A 24,215-nucleotide genomic window follows, 5' to 3' on the forward strand; every position below is an offset into this window, starting at 1 on the left:
GTCACTACTCACCAGGTTATCGGAGCTGAGTAACTTGGAAATATATAACACCTTGGTTTTAACATAATGATTACCTAGGGAGTTAAAAATTATGTGTCTGCCTATAAGGCTGACTGAAGCCTTCTCTGGAACTAAAGAAAATGCCTTGTTTTACTTTAGGAACACAGCTTAACTTCGATTGTGAGAAGTTCATTATAGCTTAAAGGCAACTTCCTGCTTTAAAATGTTGACCAAAGACTATAGTAGAAATAAAAAGGATAAAAAGATACATTATAAAGTTAGAAACAAAATGATTTTAATGACTCACTTGAGCTTAAGAAGAAAAGGGAGAGTAAAAATGACCAGGAGGAATGGAGTCATTTAACAGCTAAAAAGGAAAGGGGAGAAGATACATGTTTTTTGCCTGGGGGCTGGGGGTGGTGGGGTGTGTAGCTGCTTCAGAATGGTATTTAAACGTATTTTGTTTCAAGATATAGGTGAAATTTTGGGCCTCAGGTTTGAAAGACCTCAAACTTAGACAGAGATACAGATTTGGGGACCCCAAAAGCACAGCAGTGATTTAAGTTTTGAGAGAAAGAAAAGGCAACAGAAAAACTTTTCTCAATAGAAATTCTCAGATACTACACTGTGAAGATAATTTAACTTTCCAGATGAATTGCTTCTATAGATAAACAATACCTGGCCTAATTTACTCTAAATGAAAAGTTAAAATCAATCTTTCTTTTCCAGGCTATGAATTGACAGAAAGATGCTAAGGATAAATATATATATGGTTTCATAATTACCATTATGAATCATATTCATAGTTTTACATATATATATATAGTTTCATAATTTGTTCAAAGTCAAATTAGTCTACGACCTAAAACACACTGCTTTTTAAGTTTTTCTATTTACAGCAAAATTTGGAAAAAATGAGAGAAAAATCTGGTGCACCAATACTACTACTATTTTACAATACTTGTGAAATTCAACAGTTTTAAAAGCATGTTAACAAAATGCTGATAATAAACCTGGAGGTTTAACATGAAGGTTTACTATACTATTCTCTCCAGATCTGAATAGTATGAAATGTCCCTAATAAAAAGCCTAAAAAAGGCTACTTACAGATATTTTTTAAATTCTATCTTCAGTTAATTTAAGGCTTGACAACTCCAAACAAAATTCTAACAGATAAAAAATCTTTCATATGTTTTGTTCATTCTCAGTAGACCAAGTAAGTCTTAATGTGCGTGAAAGGGAGAAAAGACCATATTTGTCATTTCAGAGGAACATATGTTAAATGGAAAAAGTCCTTTTATCCATGTTGGTTGATGTTGAATATTTGTCATTTTTCCCTTCAATGAACTTACAATTTTTGTTGAAGAAAAATATATTCTGTATAGCCATATAAAATAAACATATGGTTTTGATTAGTAAAGGCAAAATAAACATTTATTCCCAGTATCAATGATTAATTTGCTCAACTTGCTGGTTAGTCCTATTCAAATATCTTCCACTCTAGTAAATAAATAAACATAGATGCAAATAAGTAAAATAGATGCAAAAAAAGTTTTTAATGGACCAATATCTGTAAATTATACCTAATCATAAACTGTAGAGAATACATATGTAAAATTATATGAAATAGAATATTTGAGAAAAATTGAATGTTCTTAACAATCATCACAGTTTATGCTATGATTTAAATAGATATAATTTAAATCAAATCACTCTACTGAGACTATGGCAGCAGTAAAACTCAGAGAGAGCAACAAATTCACTACTTGGATTGACCACTTACTGATAACCAAAAATAGTTTAAATGGTTTACAAGCACCAATCGTACCCTATGATAAACAGCACCACCCAAGAATAAGAATCAGATTTGTTTGCCTCCTCTTCATTTGATAAGTTGTAAGACAGTAAAGACTGTACATGTCTGTGCAAAACCTAGCACACTGTAGGTGTACAGCTCCTAACAGGAATAATCACCACCTTCAATTTCCAGAAAACTGTTGCTAGCTATCAATCTCATTTCCTAGGTGACATGCATAGGATAACAAAATAAAGCAAGGCTTCCTTGCTGGCAGTTCTACCTTGAATCACTTTCAGGATCCTATTTCTTCTAACAGAAGTATATCATGGAACTTCAGAGAGAAGCAGCATAAATACATGTACGTAGAGACAAAAGACAGTAAGTGATCCTCTTTTTCTACTACATTGTTAAATTAAAGCACTGTTTAATTTTGAATTGAGGTATTTCACTTTTTGCAGATAAGATCATTTCCTTCAACAAATTTTTGTAGCTTTTTCCCTATTAAAGATTGCATACCACAAAATGCACAGATAATAAGTATTCAGTTCAGTAAGTTTGAACAAGTGTATACACCAATAATTGGTGAATCTAGATCTTCCTTGCACTAGTCTTCTAAGTTTTATGTAAGTTAAAACTTATGTGAAAATAAAAATTACCTAAAATGTGTAAGCTGGAATTACCATCACTCAAATCAAGCTATAAAAGATTTCCATTTCCCTAGAAATTTCCCTTTTGCCCCTTTCCAATCAACCACAGCCCTTACCCAGAAACCACTGTCCTGATTTCTACCACCACACCTAAGTTTTGCCTGTTCTTGTATTTTTTTATAAATGACATCATGGAGCACTTACTTGTAGCTGGCTTCTCTTAGGCTAAAATGTCTGAGATTAATTATGCTGTTATATGAATCAGTAGTTCATTTCAAATGTGAAAAAAGCTACTTATGAAATTTGTATCAGTCTTTTCTTGGACATATATATATTTTATTCCTGTTGGTACAGTAAGATTTCATTTAAAAAAATAATAGGTTTCACATATAAATAAGCCTGGGAGTAGATAGATTGATTTATATGTGCACATATACATACAGCATATATATATATTATATATATATATATATTATAGTTATATGCTGTATATATATAGTTATATATAAAATACAAATATATATATATATGTATGTGTGTGTATAAATACATAGACAGATGAGCAGATTCTGAGAAGGCCACCTAGGACCAACAAAGATATTTTAAAAGAACTTACAAAGTTCACAGTGAAAGTAAATCTAAGACGGGAAAGATGATTATCTCAATTTTTCTTAATAAGTATTATATTATGACCTAAGAATAATTCAAAAGACAAGTTTTTCTCTCCATGTAAGTTACCCTGTTCCGCTTCAATGAAATACCTTCTTCTCATAGAAAATCCTCTTCCCAAAGTAGAATTTCAAAACATTTAATGTTACTGTCCACCACATCATAATTCTTTATGCTAGGGACAAAATCCAAGATACGTGTTAAGATTACAAAATTTTATTTTATTGTCTCACTTTAAAAAGATAATTTCATTGGTTAATATTTAACATGGGTAAAGACCATTCCATCCTCATTCTGAATATATTCTAAAAAGGACTCCACCACTTGGATATTTTCTCCATTCAAAAAAGTAATTTACTACAACATTAAGTCTGTGAGAGAGAGACATTTTGACTTCCAAGTTCTACTGTATAATTTCCAACTGACATTAGAGGAGGTTCTTTAATTTCCAGAGATAAGGATATTAAGAAACATAAACACAAATCAAATTTTTGCAGAGATCTGTGTGAAAAGCCCAGCCTGCTTGATAATCAGGTGATCATTTTCAGGAGTGGCTCCTCATTTAACATCATCTTTAAATTGCCAAGATGGAGACAGAATGCCACAAAGGGTTCTGGAAATTTACCATTGCCTGGTTTAGGAAGGAACAGTGTCATTTGATTTCTGTTCAAACATAGCTATTTTTTGTGGCTTTATTCATTCAGAAATCTTTGCTCACCCCAAACTGAAAAGGAGCCACACCTGAGGTTAAATAACAAAAACTCTCTCCCAATATTTATTTAGTGCATGTGAGAATTTAGCTGTTAATTAATTTTGAAGCTGAAATGTGGCTCATAATTTTATAATATGGTCTACCACAAGTTAAAGTGGGCAAAAATCAGTAAATAAAATATCTAAAAACTGAATCTGAAAGTGAGCTTTCAATTAAAAGGCATTTTTAAAGTTCCTAAGATATGTTTTTTGTAAATAAAACTATGAAATATAATTTTATGATGTGGTATATTTATCATAGGATAAAAATTATAAAACTTTAATTACACATAATAAAATATATTCCTATCTCTATTTTAAAGAGAAATTATATAAATTAAGCAAAACAATGAGCCCCAGTTATAAGATTCCTCACAACTATTTATATAGAACAAAACCCACTCCACATGAGGACGAGTCACTGTTCAGCCAATATACCCTCACTGTGCATCAAAAGCCAACTCAACTTTTAATAGCAGTAGCTTCTACAACTACACAGAGTATGTTTTCTGCAGATTGATTCGTTCTAAGCTAAGAAACCTTTAGGAAACTAAATAACCCAAAGTACATATTCTTTTCCAACCCAAGAATAAACAGAAAATAGTTAATCCAATATTTTAAGTTTTTCAAGTTGAAATAGTTAGTTTTAAAAAGTAATTCACCCAAAACTCCCACAACTAAAAAAAAAAATTCCCATAACAAAAAAAATTAAAGACTCAGAAACATACTTGTTTTGTTAAAAATGTTGGAAAGACAAAGACCAAGTAACATATAAGCCTGTTGTTTTAAAGAATAAAACATTTTATCAGACCATCTTTGATGATCTTTTTGACTCCAAATAGTCACAACTAGCCAACTGGGTAGAGTTCGGCTTTAAATGGCGTTATTAGTTAACTAGATATATAAGTAAAATTAACATTCGGTGAAACTAACGGCATAAGTAAATCAAAATCACAACTTTGTTCTTTAAGGCGTTAAACCTCTATCTCAAGTATAAATCATAACCAAAAACGGATAACAAGTCACATTAGGAAAAAAAACTGAGTAAACTAAATCAAATGTTTCCCACAAATGTCAATCACCTTCATTTAAAAAGATATATTTTTAAAACACATTTTAGAATAATTATATTTCTAAACTATATCTAAAATATAAAATAAATATATTTTAAATTATTATGTATTATTTTTAAATACACTTTTCCTATAGATGCCCTGAACTGGTCAGGGCCATAACTGCATATTGGTAAGTGGAGGTCAGACGGGAGAGAAACAGAAAATGCTAAGTAGAAAGAAGTATGACAAAAATTTCCCACCAAAGGAAGAATTTTTTTCATGTCTATCCTAGAATTTTGATTCAAATACCAAAAGAAAAGGCTACTATAATTCTCTAAAGTAGAAACCCTTCGGCGGGGGAGGGGGGCAGAATTCCAGACTATTAAAAATACTTAACTGAAGTATGCCTAAACTTTTGCCTTCTCTACAATCTAACAAAATGGAAAGACAATGAAAACAAACACTACGGTCTACCCTCTGAGAGGCAAAGAAAGCTCCCATTCAACGCTAAGCCTTATTCCGCTGGAAAACACACTCCTCAAAAGTAAGTCCACCACCACGAGCTCAAACTACTTCACGCAGAATTTCTGAAAGGCGGCCAAACGTTGTACACGCTGTCCTGCGCCACACTGAAGGCTGTCTAGAGTTCTGCATTCTCCATTTACAACTTGCTTACTGTGCTTTCGCCACCACTGCAGAACTGATTTTTTTAAATGAGACTAAAATGTTCCTCCTGCCTCGTCGAGCAAAAAGAAAACAATCTACCCGCTGAGCCCACCACCACCACCCCATCCATGGCTTTTCTTCAATACTGACTGGGTTTGAGTCCTATGTTTCGCCAGCACACCTTTTTAGACATCAGTAAGGGGGAAGGCATTGTGCCGTCCAGGAGGGTACTGAGTAAAGAAGGGGCCCTAAAGCAAGTTTTCACTGGCGTTTACCTGGCACCTGTCAGAACTGCGCTGCGCTGACACCCTCCCAGAGCGCCTGAGAGCGAGGATGTCGTTCCCAGTCACTTGTCCCATGGCGACAGGTGAAGGTGGTGAACGCGCACCTACACCCACCGCCCCGGGAGTGCAAACCGAAAGCGAGGAGCGCAGTGGCGAGGCCCTCCGCTATCCTCACCCTCCACAGGCCCACCAGGTGAGCGACGCTCCACCGCGCCCGCGGCATCCCGGCTCCCGGCTCACCGCGGCTCGACTTCTCCCGCCGCCCGGGCCCCGGAAGGCGAAGTTTCTCTCTCGCCCGCGGCGGCGGCTGCTGCTCACGCGCCGCCTGGCTCGCTCTCCGCGGGTCCCGCCGCCTGCTCCGGGCGGCCCCGGTCCAGCGCGCCGGGCCTCGGGCGTGTTGGGGGCTGCCAGCCGAGGCCGGAGTCGGGACCTGTCACCCCGGGCGGGAAACAAAAGCCGGTGAGGACGAGCGGGCGCGACCGGCCTCGCCTCCGCGAGGGGGAGCGCGGCGGCGGCGGGGGCGACTCCCGTAGCCGCCGGGCTCCGGGTCTCCCGCAGGGAACATCAGCCCCGCCCCGGAGGGGCGCGGAGGAGCCCGGCGGTGGGGCTGGGGGTCTATCGCGCTCTCCTCGAAGCTTGCCTGGTCCGGCTGGCTCCCATGCGCCCCTGCCAGGCTGGGCAGCCGCGTGAGGAGGCGGGGAGGCAGCGCGGCGGCGACCCGCCCGCGAGGAGGGAATGCGGCTCCCGGACGCCGCGGCCGCCCGCCCCATCTCTGTGGCCATGGCGCCGATACCTGTCGCCGCGGTGGCTGGTCGGCTCGTTCTCTCTCCGCCTCAACCGCGCGCCGCTCACTCCTCTGCCCGCCCAGCAGGCCGCCCGGGCACCAGCCGCCGCCGCCCGAGACTGGCAGCGCCCGCGAACCGGCCCAAATAGCCCGGGCAGCGCCCGGCGCTGCCCCGCCCTCGCCGGCCGCAGGACCCGCCTTCAATAGGGCCCTGGGGCTGTCAGTCCGCCCCCAAAAGGCGCGCGGGCTCTCGCTCCGCCTGTCCGGATTGGTGGCCGCGCGCGGTCTATGCAAATAAAGTTCCGTCTCCGCCCGTTTGCACCTCCGCCTTAGTGTAATCTCCGCCTCTCCACGCCAGCCCACGTGTCTGGTCCTTGCCCTTTGTCGGGGCCCGAGGGAAGGGATGGAGGAAACTGACGAACACCCCCTCACACCATCACTTACCTCCAGAGAAATTAATGCCTAAACAAGCTAGTTGACCACATCTAAATCGTCTCTCAGAAAGTTCTACCTTCTATCTGTCCATCCAGCCTGCCCTGCCCGGAGTATGGAAAAAGGTGGCCAGGCTGTTTGGGTCAGGTAAGCAGATTAGGTTACAACGCAGGTAAGCCCCAGGAAACAACCCCAGGAAGGCAAAGATGCCCAGCTGGGACTGGGAGAAATCCCGCCTTGAGAACCAATTTAGCACATAGCACTTCCCTCTGGACACTCAGTGACTGAAGACTATGCTTTCCTTTGACTTTAAACCTTACAAACATGAGCTCCCCGGCAATGGAGACAGCAAAGGCCTTTAAAATGTTTGTGTTCTCTGCCCCACCCCTCACCGGCCAAGGATAGGCCTGCCGAGCAAACTCACTTCCAGAGGGGCCCAGGCCCTTCTAACTAGATGGCCGCCTCTGAGTAGCTTCCATAGAGATTCACAGGAGGGGCCTGCACCTGGGCCTTGGAATAGCTAGCTCAATGCCCTCATTTTTGAGGTAAGAGACCTAATGCCCCATAGCTATGGGACTTAGTAGTTACCTATGGAAACCTAAAGTCTCATAGCCAGATTAGAAGCCACAACTCAAAATTTCAAATCTGCACTCTGTACTGTATCACGTTTGTTATGTAGATATTTATGAAGTCTCTTCTGCAGCTTATCCCTGCCGTCAAGAGGTGGTGGTGGTGCCTGTAGAAAAGACAGCTAGAGTAGATGGTGAAACCTCTTCCAGGGCAAGAGCCCTGTCCCAGTGCCTGTAAGTTTCCCTTTTTACTCTGTGGCATCTGACTACACTGATGCAATGGAGTATGGTGGGGGACTCGATAATAACGGTGAATGTAGTAACCACATTGTTTTTCTTGTGAAACCTTCAGAAGAATGTATATCAATGATACCTTAATAAAAAAAAAGTTTCCCTTTTTACCAGATGGCTAGGGAGAGTCCCTGGAACAACTTATTCATGCATTAATTCAGCAAGACACTGGTGCAGCTCTGCATACTAACACCAATTGAGTAATCATCTACTATGCTTATTAACAGCAAGTATTAAGCACTGTGCTATGTGCAGAGTTTACAAAGGTGAGAAGACCTTGTCCCAGCCTCTGAGGGCTTCAGCCTTAGGAGACAGTGCCATCCACATTGCATGTCATTATGCCTCATGTTACAGGGACTGTGACAGATGTCCACATAGGGCACAGTGGAAGCCTCCAGGGAGGGAGGAATTGGCCTTTCCTGGAAGAGGCAGGGAAGGCTTCATTGGAGAGGTGACACTGGAGATGAGTCTTAAAAGATGATGTTGCTGGACAGAGGGATGTTGAAGAAGGAAGGGACCCTGGGGACTGGGGGACCATGAGCAAGAGGCATGCAGACCTGGAAAAGCCTGCTAATTGAGGGAACAGTGAGGAGCTGTGTGGGCAAATCTTCAGGGCTGGGTGGCCATGTCACATGCTCTGGGACCAAGCGCTTCCAGGAGGAAGACAGAAAGGCCCGGGAGGCTGCCAGACTGTGTTGTAACACACCGCAGCAAACAACAGGCCCTGTAGATACAGCTGCAGGATTTTTTTCTAGGCCAGAGTCTGTGAGGAACAGTCAGTTCCACAGTTCTGATGGCAGCCGGGCTAGCCCCACCCACTCTCTCAAAAAACCACTCCAGTCACTGCACTTGCCCTCCTTGGCATTTGGAAACGCGTATGCTTGCAATTTCCCCAAATATTGCTGCCCTTCAGCATTCACAGATACCATGGCCTATGGCTGCAACACCTGGGTGTGGGATGAGCAGCACTTTTCTAAGGCACTGAGCAGGTCTCTGCAGGGCTGTCAACCAAGGCTGGCTTTATGGGCACGTGATCCATGCGTGCTTTAAAGCTCTGTTGTCACCTCTTGGGACACAATACTTTTTCAACAAGGGGCCCCACAGTTTCATTTTGCAATGGGACCTGCCGATTATGTAGCCAGTCCTGACCTGTCACTATTTGTGTCCCCTGGGAATGCCTGTGCTACTCCTGAAACCATGTCATTTTAAAGCACATGGCATTCACTAGATTTATTCACATTTGTATCCCTTAATTCTCACAATGCCAATGTGGGGTCGACCTATGATACTAGTCATGTTTATCAGTTGAGAAAACTGAAGTTTGGCAACCTTACCCAGGTGGCACAGCTAAGAAATGCAGAGCTTGTACTTGAACTCAGCCCACCCAAGCCCCATTCCATCACTATGGAGCTACCTCCTCTGTGTTGGTTTTAGAACCCTTTCAAAGGATTTGTATATGAAGGATATACTCTTTCAGAGTCAGAACACATGGTGAAGTAGATATACGTCATTCCATGACTGCCTGTCACCTTTTGAATAGTTTTTTTATTAATTTTGAAAAATTCTCAGTCATTATATGTTCAAATACTGTTTCTGTATCTTTTCCTCTTTCCTTCTGGGCCCCCAATTGAAGTACATATTAGATCTTCTCACTATATCCCTTTCTTCTGAATTTTCTATCTTTTGTCTTTCTGTGCTTTGTTATGAAAGTTTCTTCTGTTTTTCAGTTCACTAACTCTCTCCAGCTCTTTAAAAAATTTTCTTCCTAGACCATCTATTGAGCACTTAAATTTGGTTGTTCTTTGGGTTTTTTTGTTATTGTTGTTGTTCTAGAATTGCTATTTGGTTCTCTTTCAGAGCTGTTATGACCCTTCTTACATCTCTTAGTGCCTTGCTATAATATTCAAGCTTGGCTTTTCTCTCCTTAAACAGAATAAGTATAGTTGTTTTGTGGTCTGTGTCTGTTAATTCCAATCTCATGGCCCTGTGGGTCCAGTTCCATTGTCAGTTTTTACTAATGGCTCATCCTTGTGTTGTTTTATCTCCTCATGTGCCTAGTTATGTTTTGGACATTATATTTGAAACATAATTTGAGGCAGCAATGACATCATCTTCCTCTGGAAAGGATTTCCATTAGTTTCTGCAGGCAAGGACACTAGCAAGCCAGGATCACCTTAACCCAGTTTCAGAGCTTCTGATTCTCTGAGCCTCACAGACGACTTGAAGTTGGACTACAGTCTGTAAGAGGACTTGTTTATTTATGGTTCCCCCTTACTTGATGCTTCAGTTCTTTGAGGTCCCAGGTGAAGATAGGGAATTGTTTCAGTTAAATATATATATATATATTGTTCCACATCAAACTATCCCAACATTTAGCAGTTTAAAACAGATGTCAGCAGACTTTTTCGTAGGGCAAGATGGTAAATATTTTAGGCTTGTAGGTTATATGGTCCCTGCCACAACTCAACTCTGTAATTATAGTACAAAGCAGCCACAGACAATACATAAATTAATGGCAGGCTGTGTTCCAATAAAACTTTATTTACAAAAACAGGCAGCCATCCTCAACCTGATAAAGGTATCTACCAAAATCCCACAAGTAATATTATACTTAATATAATATAATGGTGAAAGATTGGCTACTTTCCCCACAAAACAAGACAAGGATGTCCCCTCTTGCCACTTCTATTTAATATTGCACCAGAGATTCGAGCCATAGCAATTAGGCAAGAAATAGAAATTAAAAGGCCTCCAGTTTGGATAGGGAAAGTAGGACTATCTCTGTTCGCAGATGACATAATCTTGTGTGTAGAAAACCCTAAGGAATCAAGGTTGCAGGATACAAGATCAATAACAAAAATCAATTGTATTTCTATCCACTTTCAATGAACCATCCAACAATGAAATTAGAAAAAAATTTAATTTATAACAGCATCATTAAGAATTAGATGCTTAGGAATAAATTTAACAAGAGAAGTACCAAATTTATACTGTGAAATCAAGAAAACATTATTAAAAGAAATTAAAGAAGACCTAAACAATTGGAAAAACATCCTATGTTCATGCATCAAAAGACAACATTACTAAGATGGCAATACTCTCCAAATTGATCTACAAATTGAATGCAATCCCATCAGAGTCCCAGCTGACTTCTTTATAGGAATTGGCAAACTTAGTCTAAAATTTATATGGAATTGTGTAGCACCCAAAAGAGCCCAAACAATATTTTAAAAAAAAAAACAAAATAGGAGGACTCAGATTTCCTGTTTTCCAAGCTTACTACAAAGCAGTAACACTTGGTTCTGGCACAAGGATAAACATATAGATCAATGAAATAGAATTGACAATCCAAAAATAAACCTATATATCTGTGATCATCTGATTTGCAACAAGAATACTTAGTTTTGGTGTAATTGGAACCCTAATGAATTGCTGGTGGGAATGTAAAATAGTATGACCTCTGTGGAAAACAGTTTGGCACATCCTAAAACTGAACATATATTTACCATATGACCCAGTGATTGTACTCATAGATAGATGCCCTAAAGAATTGAAAACAGGGACTCAGACAGATACCTGTATACCAGTGTATATATCAACATTATTCATAGCAGGCAAAATGTGAAAACCAGCCTAATGTCTATCAACTGATTGTATAAACTGAATGGATATCAACTAAATGGATAAAGACAATGTGATATATCCACAAAATGGAATATTATTTGGCCACGAAAAAGAGTGAAGTACTGATAGATGCTACAACATGGCTGAACGTTAAAAACATTATGCTAAGTAAAAGAATTCAGTCATAAAAGACTGTATATTATATGATTCCACTCCTAGGAAATGCCCAGAACAAGGAAGACAGAAGATAGGAAATAGATTAGTGATTACTTAGGACTGGGAGTATAGAAGAAGGATAGGAATATAATAGGTAAAGGGTACAGGATTTCTTTTTTGAGGTGATAAAGATGTTCTAAAGTTGAATATGGTGATAAATGCACATATCTGTGAATATACTAAAAACCATTAAGTTGCTTATTTTAAATGGGTGACATGTACAGTATGTGAATACATTATATTTCAATAAAGCTGTTTAAAAGAAAAAAAGAAAAGGCAGCCATCCATGAACTGTCGTTTGCTTATTCCTGGCTTAAAACAATAACTATTGTATTTATTTGTTTGTGATTCTGCAATTTGGATAGGATTCAACAGGATAGACTAGATCCGGCTCTGTGTGGCATCAGTTGGGGCTATTTGACCAAGCTTGAATGATCTACTTCAGCATGACCTTCCACATGGAAGGCAAGTAGGACTTCAGCTGGGATGTTGACCAGTGTCCTCAGTTTTTCTCCACATGGTCTTCGCATGAAACTCAGTTGCATTTCTCACAGCATTGTAGTCTTAAGGTATTTGGACTTCTAAACATGGTTGCCGGCTTTCTACAGAGGACAAATGTGGAAGCTAGTATGTCTTTTTTAAGGTTTAGACCTGGAGCTGAAGTGTCGTTTCCACCATATTCTGTTGGTTAAAGCAGGCCACAGCCCAGTCCAAGGGGAGAGAATTAATAATGATGTGGAAAATCAGATACACGGTTCACTAGGAGCCACCAGAGTAACAATCAGTCACAGTCTGCTCTCAGTCCTCTAGTGCTTCACTTCCTCTCACATCAAAATACACTCACCGCCCCTAAGACACCCCCCACCCCAATCTGACCCCATTACTGAATTGAGCTTGAAGTCCATAATTTCATCATCTAAATCAGGTCCAGTTATGAATGAGGTTTCTTGAGTGATGCTCCTCTGGACCTGATGACCCTGAACTAAAGACACAAGTTACCTGCTCCTGACAGGAAATGGTAAGGCAAAGAAAGCAAAATCTCAATAGATATTCCTATTCAAAAAGTAGAAATGGCAGCCACAGGTCCACAGCAGTTCTGAAATCCAGTTGGCACACAAAATCGATTCCTTGGTTAGTTAGAAGGTTAGTTGTCTTACATGACAACTGGCTTCCCCCAGTACCAAAATATGGAAACTGCTTTCTTAATTAAGACTTGAGCCAAATCTGGTACAACATCACTTCTGCCATATTCTGTTGAGTGAAGTGGGCCAGTCCACAGTCAAGGGGAGTACACAAGGCATGAATACCTCATAGCCATGGTTTCTTGGAGTCATCTAAGTAATACTCAACACAGGGATGGTTTATCAGCATCTCCAACCTTGGTAGGCTCTGAACTCCAGTTTTGTACTCCTGATCCTAAGAAGCTTTCAGAAGCACAGCTCAGCCTCTCCAATGACTCAGATTGGCAAATGCCCTTGGGCAAAAGTGCCCCCAAGTTCTGGACTCACTGTCTGGTAGGGTTGCCAAATTTAACAAGTAAAAATATAGGACACCCAGTTAAATTTGCATTTGAAATAAATTATTTTTTAGTATGAGTATGTCCCAGGTATTGCATAGGCATACTTAACGCTAAAAAATGATTTGCTTTTTATCTGAAATTCATATTTAACTGGGAGTCCTGCATTTTATTTAACAACTCTAATCTCCCTGGATTCCTATCTTTTCATATATCTTGGTCTAGTAATTCCTCACTTGCTTGTTAGATTTTTGATACTTTAAAGATTTAAAATTATTTGTCTAGCATATGTAATTGACCTTGATATGATTATTGGTCCATATACCAATGGCCTTTATGTATTTGGGGAAATGTCTCTATTATGAGTTTTTGCCTCTCAACCTGGAAGTCAGAATGCAAGTTCTCATCCTCTCTTTCTTTTTCTCTTTCTCCTGGCTAGATGCAGATATAATGGGCTAGAGTTCAGACTGCTATACTGGACCATGAGGTAGAAGCCCCATGCTAAGGATGACATAGCAAAATGCAGTAGGAATCTGGGTCTCCAACATTTGTGGAGTCCTAATATTGACTAGCTACTTATCTCTGGACTTCATTAATGAGAGAGAAACCAATGCCTAATTTTGAAAGACACTGATATTTTGAATCTTCCATCTCATGAGCAAAACCTAATTTTAACAGATATGCACAATGATGTGGAATGATAAGAAATTAATGAAAAAGGTAGGTGCAGAGCAATGTATACAGTATGTAGCATTTTGGGAAAAAATGCAAATAGGTACATCTGTGTTTGTATCCAGGTATCCTTTTCTGGAAGGATATACTGTTTGCATTTTTCCATGTGCAACTATTTCTTGTTTAAAAGCTAACTTAAAAAATTAAGAGCATAAAGCTCATTAATAATTAAAAATGATTTACACTTTTAAACCACAGTAATTTGAGAAAATCTATGCTTGATTTTCCTCTTTCTATTTTTCAGTATTTTTAGGTTTCTAAGCATAGTTACATGTAAATTGAATAGTCTCAGACAATAAAAATGTATGCTTTAAATATTTATGTTTTGTTGATATGCATACCCTTTAATTCCCATGATGTCAAAGACTGGTATATTGAAAATACACTTTAGACTGCAAATCCATTCAACAATATATATTGAACACCTATTATCTATCCAGCCCTGTTCTAGCTAAACAGAACAGACAAGATTCTATTGTTCATGCAGCTGCTGTTCTTATGGGGCAGACAGTCAAGTCAACAAAGAAATAAGATTCATTTGGGCTCACTGCTACAAAGAAAAACGGTAATGGGATAAAAAGTGTTGAGGACACCATTAGAGAGAGTGGTGAGGAGGTGACACTTGTGCTGAGACCTGAAAGATGAGAAGGGGCCAGTTATGACATTTTGAGAGGCTGAAAATTCCAGGAAAGAAGCCTAGAACATGGGAGAAGTAGAGAAATGGTCAGAGCATCTGGGGAGAAATGGGGAGGCAGGAGGAGTGACTCCAGAAGAGGTGAAGGGGTAGGCATATGTGTGATTCATTTAGAGACAACTACATGTCTATCCAGAATTGCTAAAATTAAAAAGACCAACAATGCCAATAGCTAGCAAAGACATGGAACAATTGGAGAATTCATACTGTGCTGGTGGGAACATACAGCCACTATGGAACACAGCTCAGCAGTTTCTTTTGAAGTTAGCATGCACTTACCATGTAACTCACCAATGCTATTCCCAAGAGAAATAAAAACATTTGTTCACAAAAAGTTGTAAAGAATGTTCATAGCAACTTTTTCATAATAGCCCCAAACTAAATATAACCATAATCTCCATCAAAAGGAGAATAGATGAACATATTGTGGTATAGCCATACAATGGAGTACAATACAGCAATTAAAAGGAACAAGCTACTAATACATGCAAAAACATGGGCAAACCTCAAAAACATGTTGAGCAAAAGAAGCTAGCATACTATGAGATTCCATGTATCTAAAACTTTATGAAATAGCCATCTAATCCAAAGTGACAGAAAGCAGATTAGGGGCTGCTCAGGCCAGGTGGGCATTCATTGCAAAAAGGAGCAAGGAAACTTCAGAGAAAAGGAAATGAACTATATTGTGATAGAGGTTACAGAAGGAAACATATTTTTCAAAACTCATCAAACTGTATACCTAAATGAGTATAGTTTATTGTATGTAAATTATTCCTCAATAAAGTTGTTCTAACATGCGCTTATTTACCAGTCTTGTATGTTATCTGCCTCTCTCTGTATTGTCTAGGAATTAGCTTGCAAATAATTTTTTTCCCTGCTCACTTGTTTTTTTCCCCTACCCCAACCCTAAAGTGGATTAAGCCTATTGCCCAGAATTTCTATCTTTTGAGGCTGACTCCATCACCTCAGCCCACACACAGAAATATTTATTTCTATCTTACAGAGAATAGGTCCAGCATGGTTGAGTCAGCAGAAGTGCTTTCCCTGGAGTCCTCCTTGGTAGATTTGGAGGAATCCCTCAAAGTCCCCTGTCTAGCCTGAGAGTGATTGTCCCTGGGCAAGTTCACTCTGGATTCTATGAGACCAAGTAACAACAATGGAACACTGTGAGTAAAAAGGTCTATACGAAGCTTTATTCTCAGTGACAGGTCAAATGCTGGAATCACATCTCCCTCTAGCAAGTCCATAAACTGTCTCCATCTCTGCCTCAGGGCAGAGCACTGGGCAGAGCTCTTTATATATACACTGACAATAATGGCTCATTGCCAACCAGTGTGTAAACATTAGCCTATGTAGTAAGCCAATTGCATCATCAAGTAGATTAGGGTCAGGTGAGGATCCTGGCCATAGGAACTTCCATTTTCCCTACACACCCCCAAAGAGTTTCTTTCCTATGCTAGCTGATGCCAGAAATTCATGAGTCCAAGTGTCATCCTTTAAGCATGCAGCTTTAGGAGCCTAGGAAGGGAGATGGCCCCAATCTTGCTGAATCAATGAGTGAAGAATAACCCCTGGCAACTGAGTGTTCCATTCAACAAACAGCCCTGTAGGGACTAGGGACACAGAGATGAATGACACCAGACCCTGCCACTGAATTGCTCACAGTCTCAGCTGAGTGGTCTCCATTCAGTGGGCCTAAGACTCAGCCTGGAACTTGTTTAAAACCCAGACTCCGAAGCTCCCAGGAGTTTCTAATTTGTGTGAGGCCTTATTAACACACTCCCAGGTGGTCTCATTCAGACCATCTTCAAGAAACAGTGGTTGGGACAGAAGGAATGCTGAAACCATTTAGAGGAAGGAATGGCTGAAGTTGTTCCAGATTTGATGAATGAACCACAAGCAGGATTAACAAAAGGGAAATCTCACCAAAGCAAGTCATAATAAAATTGTAAAAAAAAAAAAAAAGCAGTGATAAAGAAAAACTTTGGTTTAGGGGATTTGACAGCGAGTTTTTGCAAGGTGGGAGGTGTTAGGAGAAAGTCCCAGAAGTGGGTTAGAAGGGCTGGATGGGGGCGGGAGTTGAACCTGATAGTTCAGAGAATCTTCAAGGCCCTCTCAGTCTGCTAAGGAGCTGCCAGTTGGGCATGGTACTGGGAAAGGATCCAGGCTCTGCTCTGTAAGCTAATCTTCTCTCCATTTGCCCCTTCTATGTGAGGAGCCAGATTTATATCCCATCACAGCCCAGTTCTCAGAGATCTTTGGGCTGTCATTGCATAGCTGGAAGCTGCTTTCACCCTGTCGTGCAAACAACCAAAGGTATTTGCCAAAGCCTGGTTACATGCAGGGCTGTGAGCTGGCTGCCCCTGGGGAGACACAGAGGCACCAGTGCCTCTGCTCAGGGACTTATCTCTGATACCTGGAACCTAGCTGACCCTCAAGTTGAAATTGTGTGCCCCTGTGCACTCCCAGAATATTTACTCAGGTTTCATGGCAGCTTTGCTTTCCTGTCCAGACTCAGTGGGCACAAAGCAAAATCAACACCATCCCAAGAAACCAGGGTATCAGCATAATGGGAATCATCAGTAAGCAAGGACAAAAACTGGGGTGACTTACTTGGGGCACTTTGTGGCTGACGAAGAAGATATTGCTCAAGTCAGCAGGAAGCACACCTGTGGAGAAAACTGGGACTAGAGAGAGGTGTCAGCAAAGGCCAAATCCTATGGCCTAGAAGAGGGATAACCCAGTGAAATCTACATCATTTGAAGACACCTTTGTGTCTCACCTGAGGGGGATTGCCCCTGGGCAAGTTCACTCTGGATTCATTGAGATCAAAGAACAACAATGGAATGTTAGGGGTAAAAGGGTTTATACTAACCTTTATTCTCATGGTAGAAAGTCAAGTGCTAGAAACACATCTGCCTCCAAGGTGTTCACAACCTGTCCCATCTCTGCCCCAGGGCAGAGCACTGGGAGGAGCTCTTTACATAGTAACACCAACAATAATAGCTCATTGCCAACGGGTGTGGAAGCATTAGCCTATGCAGTAGGCTAATTACATTATCAAGTAGTTTAGGGTCAGGTGAGGATCCTGGCCATAGGAACTGACATTTTCCCTACACTCCACCCTTCCAGAATTCTCACCTCACAATCTATGCACCCTCAAACTTCCACAAGGGGCCCTGTGCAAGAAAGCTGGAGCATTGTAAGAAGATTCTAAACAGCAACAGAGGATAACAACAACACACAGATAACCATAAAAATTATAATGACCTTCAAGCCTGAGGAGATTGATTATCTCCCAAGTTGTCATTCCCACTGTATTCAAACTAGCCCCAGTTCATGATTTGCACTTTCCATGGGAGGCCAGTAGTGGTTCTGTGTACACCCAGAAAGTGGCAGTTTTTGCTAGGCAGTTTTAGAGGAGATTAACTTTAAGGGTGATAAGACACATTTTAATGACACTAATGTAGGCAAATTTTGTTGATTAGGTAGGATGCATGCAAGAGAGTGGTCCTATAATAGGACCATGGCAGCAGGGGGTTCCCATCCAGCTCTAGCATACCATGCCTTTACCCCTCTCCCTGTGGGGCTTAATGAGGACTCTATGTACAGTGCTACTGGAGGAGCATGCACTGGCTATAAAGATAAAACAAAATTCCCCGGTAAGATGCTTTACCTTCCTGTCATTTAGAGTACACTACTGTGATCTTTTGGGGCCACTCTGCCATTACTCCAGGAATACATAGGAGGCCAGCTACAGGACTTGTCCCCAAGGTGCCAGGAGGGCCAGCCATCACTGGTCCATGTGTCAGAATGTCCATGGCCATGGCCACTGAATGGAGTCTCTGGGCCATTGCAATTGGTGCTGGCAGCAAGATAATATTCTGGTGGCCAAATCCCGCTTCAATGATTACTCCTAGGTTTGTACTTGCAGTTGTATAGGGGAGGCAGCAATGTGTGTTAGCATGTCTATGGGGCTCAATGCCCCTTTCTGGGGCTTTTCATTCAAATGCAGTAGCTCCATCCATAAGCTGACCAACCAGCCCCATGGACTATTGGTGTCTGACTTCAGACCAGATTTTAACAAATCATTGTATCTCTCTATCATGCCTGCTGTAGTGGGATTATATGGTACATAAAATTTCTACTTTACCCCTAATCATTGCACCATTCTTATAGTGCATGTCCAGTAAAATGGGTCCCTTGATCATTCTCAATGACCTATGGTCAGCTATAGGCTGCAAAGAAACACTCTATGCATCTTTTTATCATTAGCTGGTCTGTGCAACATGCAGGAAAAGCAATCAGAAGTCCAATAGCTGCGTTCACACCAGTCATAACATATCGATACCCCCCTGACATGGGCAGTGGCCCAGTACAGTCTATCTACCACCTTATGAGGGGCATTGTCCCCTTAGCTATTGTCCCCATATTGCTGTGGTACTCGGTGTAAGTCCCTTTTAGAACATACAATGCACTCCCGATGGGCTCTGCTGACCTCTTCAAAGACCAAAGGCAATCCCCACCAATGGGCTACAGCCCACATTGTCTTCTGCTCTATATGCACCAAACTTTGATATAACCATTGGGCCATATCAGAAGCAGGCTTTCCTTCTAGCTAGTGTACCTGGCCAATTAATATTCTTCATTGTTTCCTGGCAATGCCAGAGGCAAATGGCCTGTCACATGATATCTTTTAGTCTGACCAGAGGCCCATAAATCTTGCCACAAACCTTGTTCCCAAAGGGGTCAGTGACCAGCCAACCAGTTGGCATGGTACGATGTCAGTAGCCACAGAGTTAAGTCTCAATAGATGGCCCACCTGTCAGTGCAGACAACTACTGGGGAGGGCTCCTGGGTTATCAGAAGCCACACTGCCTGCAACTCTGCCAACTGACCATCTTCTATCCATATTGTCTAAGTCTTAGGATGGAAAGCTACAACCCTCCATGTCAGGGGCTGCCCACAGCTGGAGCCATCTATATAATATGCATCTTTGAGTATAGGGTTCTTCTCTCCCGATAAGAACTCTCTGATACTAATGCCTGTAAGGCAAATTCTTCTGCCTTTCACTGGTACATTTCCCCAGTAAGCATTAGAGTTCTTCACTCAAGGGGTTAGTAGAGAGGGTGCTATGCTGCTATAGGTGTGCATCTCATTTGGCTGTTATGTGCCAAATGAGTCTGTGCTGCACCACTCCAAGGTTTTGGGTCCCATCTTATATCCACCCAGTGATGGGATAGGTGATTATTACCTTTGCTGAGGCTGTTCTGGTGATGGGATCTGTAGCCAGCAATTCGTGGTTTACGGCAGCCAATTTTTTCTCTATTAAGATGTACTGTACCTCTGCCCCTTTTCAAAGTTGCGACTGGAATCCAATAGGTTGGTGTGTTTTTTAAAGTTTCTGCCAGAGACCCCAGCCATAACTCTCTATGGTCACATGAATATCCAGTTCACAGGGCCCTGCTGGGTCTGCCACACTCAAGGCCTGCACGGACTTGATTGCCCATTTTGCAGCAGTAAAAGTAGACATACATGTCTCATTCCAGTCCCACCTGATGCCCTTTCAAACCAAAAGGTATAAGGGCTTCAGAATTTGTGCCCTTAAAGAGTTAGATAAAACTCTTCAATAGCATAAAAGACCCAAAAACTCTTGTAATACTGCCACAGTTGTAGATATAGGAAAGGCCTGGACTTTATCTATGATGGCTTCTGGTATAACTTTAGTCTTACCTGACCAGATAACCCCGAATAATCAGACAAATCAGGCCCCTGAACCTTGATGCTGTTCACAGCCCATCCTTTCTCCTGTAGATGTTGCAGCAGTCTAGGTGCTGCACCTTCTAGATCTGAAAGAGAATCAGATGTAAGCATGATATCAACAATATAATGGTATAGCTGCAACGATGGCAGTTTTCCCATGCTGCCAAGTCCTAAGCTACAAGTCTGTGACAGAGGTGGGATTGTGGAGGTACCCCTGTGGAAGGACAGTGACAGTCCATTGCCAGCCTTCCCATGTGAAGGTAAACTGCTCCCGACTTTCCTGTTCTGTGTCAATGGAAAAGAAGGTGTTAGCAAGATCTACAACATAATGCTATGTCCCTAGTTCATGACTTATGGTGGCCAAAAGGACTGCAATAGAAGGGATGGCAGCATGCAGAGCGGGTATGACTTTATTCAGTTCTCTGTAATCCACAGTCATAGCCAGGAGCTGTCTGACTTTTTTACTGGCCATATCAGAGAATTAAAAGGGCTATGAGTGGGCTTTATAATACCTACCTTCTCCAGTTCCTGGAGGGTTTCTCCAATTTTTTTATGCCCTCCAGGAATTTGAATTGCTTGGTATGAGTCACTTGCCAAGGCACAGGCAAAGCAATGGGTGGGTGCTTAGCATGTCCCCTCAGAACTGCCTTTACCATATGTATCCTCAGTCTGAACTTACCTGTGGTGGTCTTCAACCATAGGCTCTACAGGATATCTATCCCCAAAATATATTCAGAGATGGGAGAGACATACACTGTATACTCCTTTTGGCGTAGATGTCCGCTTCCCAAAAGAATTTGGGATTGTTTCACTCTGATAGCCTTACCCAAATACCATCTGTAACAGTGGGGGTCCCAGGAAACTTCTCAGGGTTGCCATAAATGATGAGCATTCAGCTCCTGTGTCTACAAGAGCCAGGACACATTATACATTCACTGGGGACCAATGAAGTGATATTTCAAAATGTGGCCTTTGGTCCCCACCTTGTCCCCAAAGGTGAGTGTCTTGACCCTCCCCTCAGTCAAACCATATAGCCTAATCATCTTCTTGTGCAGGTTCAGGCAAGGTTGGCTCACTCTGCAGCAGGAAGTCTTGCACATGCACAGGCTGGGCTTGTGGCTCTGTCTCTGGCCTCCACTTCTTGGTCCTTAGCAGCTGAAACTGCTACTCCAGCTTAATCATTTCTACAGATATAGTAAGATTCTATTTGACTTCCGATCCAATTTCTCTGTCTACTCCTACCCCTATTAAATCAACCCACATCTGGGTCCTTGTGACCTTCACAGGGCCCTTTAGACCCTTGCTCTCAGAAGCAGACTGTACTTCTTTATTCCTTCTGTCCCCACATTGTTTCTGCCTTCCCCTTGTCTTCACAGTATGGGTAACTACATTTATGGGATGCCCTAAGTGAAGAGAAAGAATGGCCACCAAGGGCCCAAAGGGAGATGAAGGAGCTGTTCACAGCACCATATTTCTCACCCCTGCTGTAAACAGCTCCTCATCTGAGTCCTAATTTACTGTTAAAAATGGCATTTTTCATGCCTAACTCCTGTAACACCTGTTGGAGCTCGGTATACATCTACCATCTAGGTGGGGAAGATGGTAAGCCAATCTGATTGGACCATAGAGTGCAAAATGTGGCCATTACCCACTCGAGAAGTAAATGATTCCCTGGTGTCGGGTGTGCATTTTGTAGTCACTGCCTCAAGGCAGAATGAGTTATCAGAGAAGCCAGCTTTCCCCATCCCTAATCCAGACAGAATGATCCCATCCACCCCTAAATCCCAAAGGCACAGGAGCCAGATTGATAAGGACTCTGAGGATTTCTGCCAAAACTGGGAGCCCAAATATACCAGCTCCACCTGTCTACAGGGACAGAGCCTGGAGTACTCCATGACCTGGGGAGGGAGCTGCCCCTCTCGTGGAGGTACCTGTTGTTGCTGCATCTTTATTTTCTTGACTACAACCAGGTAGGATTTGAGTAGAGGAGGGGTTGGTGTCTCTGGCACCACCTCTTCCCTCTTGTTCTCCCCTGGCTCCTTCAGCATTTCTGGAGTTGATGGCAGCTTCCTTGTTCTGCAAAGCACCTCCTCTGCTACATCCATTACCTTCTCCACCATGCCTCACAGCAACGCTATCTCAACCCTCAATGACTCTTTTACCTTCTTCTCAATACCTTGAAGTTGGAATTCTCATGCTGCCTCTTCTTGTGCTTCTCACAGGAGTATGTCCTTCTCCTTCATGGCCTTTGCTTCTTCCATAGTGCCTTGTAGCAGCACCATCTCATTCTGCAAAACATCTTTTACCTCCTCCACAGTACCTTGCAGGTCACGTTCTCATGTTGCCTTTTCTCATGCTTCTTGCTAGGGCACATCCTTCTCCTTTATGGCCTTTACTCTTCCACGGTGCTTCATAGCAATGCCATTTCATTCTTCAACAAATATTTTACTTCCTCCACATCACCTCTCAGCCTGAATTCTTGTGCTCTCTCTTCTTGTGTTACCATCACATCCTTTACCATCTCCATAGCACCTTGCAGCAATACCATTTCAATCATCAGTGCATTTTTTTCCTCCTTCATGATCTTTATCTCCTCTTGTGCCTCTCACAGGAGTACATTCTTCTCCTTTATGGCCCTTTTAACATTATGTGGTGTAGCCAGCCCATGGTTCCCACAACCTTGCAGACACTCTGTTTCTTTAAGGAATTCCCTATTTTGCAGAGGACTTCATCTACTGCCTCAGGCATCACCTCCACCTCACCCCAGTCCTGGGGTAAGGCACAATCGTCTAGGAGGCAAGCCACATTGGACAACATGCCCACTGGGGAATACCCGAGTGTCTCCCCATCCACAGGGGCAGCCTGCTGAAGTACACCTCCCATCAGGGCAGCTTATTCCTTTTTTTTTTTTTTAGGGCTGCAGTAAGTCTTGCCAACTATGCTAATTGTCTTGCCTGAGGGGAATTGCCCTGGGCAAGTTCACTCTGGATTCAATGAGACTGAATAACAACAAAGGAACTAGAAGTAACGGGTTTGTACAAAGCTTTATTCTCATAGTGGCAGGTCAAGTGCTGGAATCACGTCTGTCTCTGGGGCATTCGCAATCCATCTCCATTTCTGCCTACAGCAGGGCCCTGTGTGGAGCTGTATATAGTAACACCAACAGTAATAGCTCATTGCCAACTGGTGTGTAAGCTTTAGCCTTCACAGTAGGCCAATTACATCATCAAGTAGTTTAGGATCAGGTGAGGATCCTGGCCTTAGGAACTTCCATTTTCCCTACATGGCTACAGTGATGATATAGCTAATGTCTACTGGGCATTTATTGGCAGCTGGACCATATTCTAGATGCTTTAAGTGCTTTAAGTAATTTAGTCTTCAACAATCTAAGGAAATTGTGGCACAGATCGGTTAAATGACATGCATGGCTAGCAAGTGCAGAGGCATGACTTACTCTCTAAGCCACACCACTTTTCAGAAGTGAGCTCTGGGAGACTGAAGCTATTGACTGGCTGTGTGGGAAGCCAAAGAGGTTAAATTGAAGGATCATGAATCTCTCTTGCCCTGAGGATTCTCATTTGAACTTTTCCCCAGGCTTAAATGCTTAGTCTGCATTTAGGTTGGCAGAAAATGAAAAATCAGCCACTTGTCCAAAATTGAACAGCTATCCAGGGTGGAAGTGAAGGTGATTTTACCCCCTGCCACTCCACCATGGGGCTATTACC

At 41.9% G+C, this 24,215-nt stretch overlaps 1 protein-coding gene across 6 annotated transcripts in view; it reads right to left on the bottom strand.

Moving 5' to 3' along the window:
* LOC140846898 (peptidyl-prolyl cis-trans isomerase FKBP5-like) overlaps positions 1 to 6,822 on the bottom strand; it is an 89,495-nt gene extending 82,673 nt beyond the window's left edge. For 3 of the 6 annotated variants that reach the window (XM_073225097.1, XM_073225095.1, XM_073225091.1), the window contains exons 1-2: positions 6,663 to 6,821; positions 6,110 to 6,299 (exon numbers count right to left, since the gene is read on the bottom strand). The gene's annotated coding sequence lies outside the window, so the exon portion shown is untranslated. Of the gene's footprint in view, positions 1 to 6,044; positions 6,300 to 6,662 lie in introns of those variants that run through there. The other 3 variants (XM_073225096.1, XM_073225092.1, XM_073225093.1) reach the window with 3 other exon arrangements.
* Positions 6,823 to 24,215: the final 17,393 nt, after the last annotated feature.

This window comes from Manis javanica, chromosome 16, assembly GCF_040802235.1.
Source record: "Manis javanica isolate MJ-LG chromosome 16, MJ_LKY, whole genome shotgun sequence".
Classification (NCBI taxonomy): domain Eukaryota; kingdom Metazoa; phylum Chordata; class Mammalia; order Pholidota; family Manidae; genus Manis; species Manis javanica.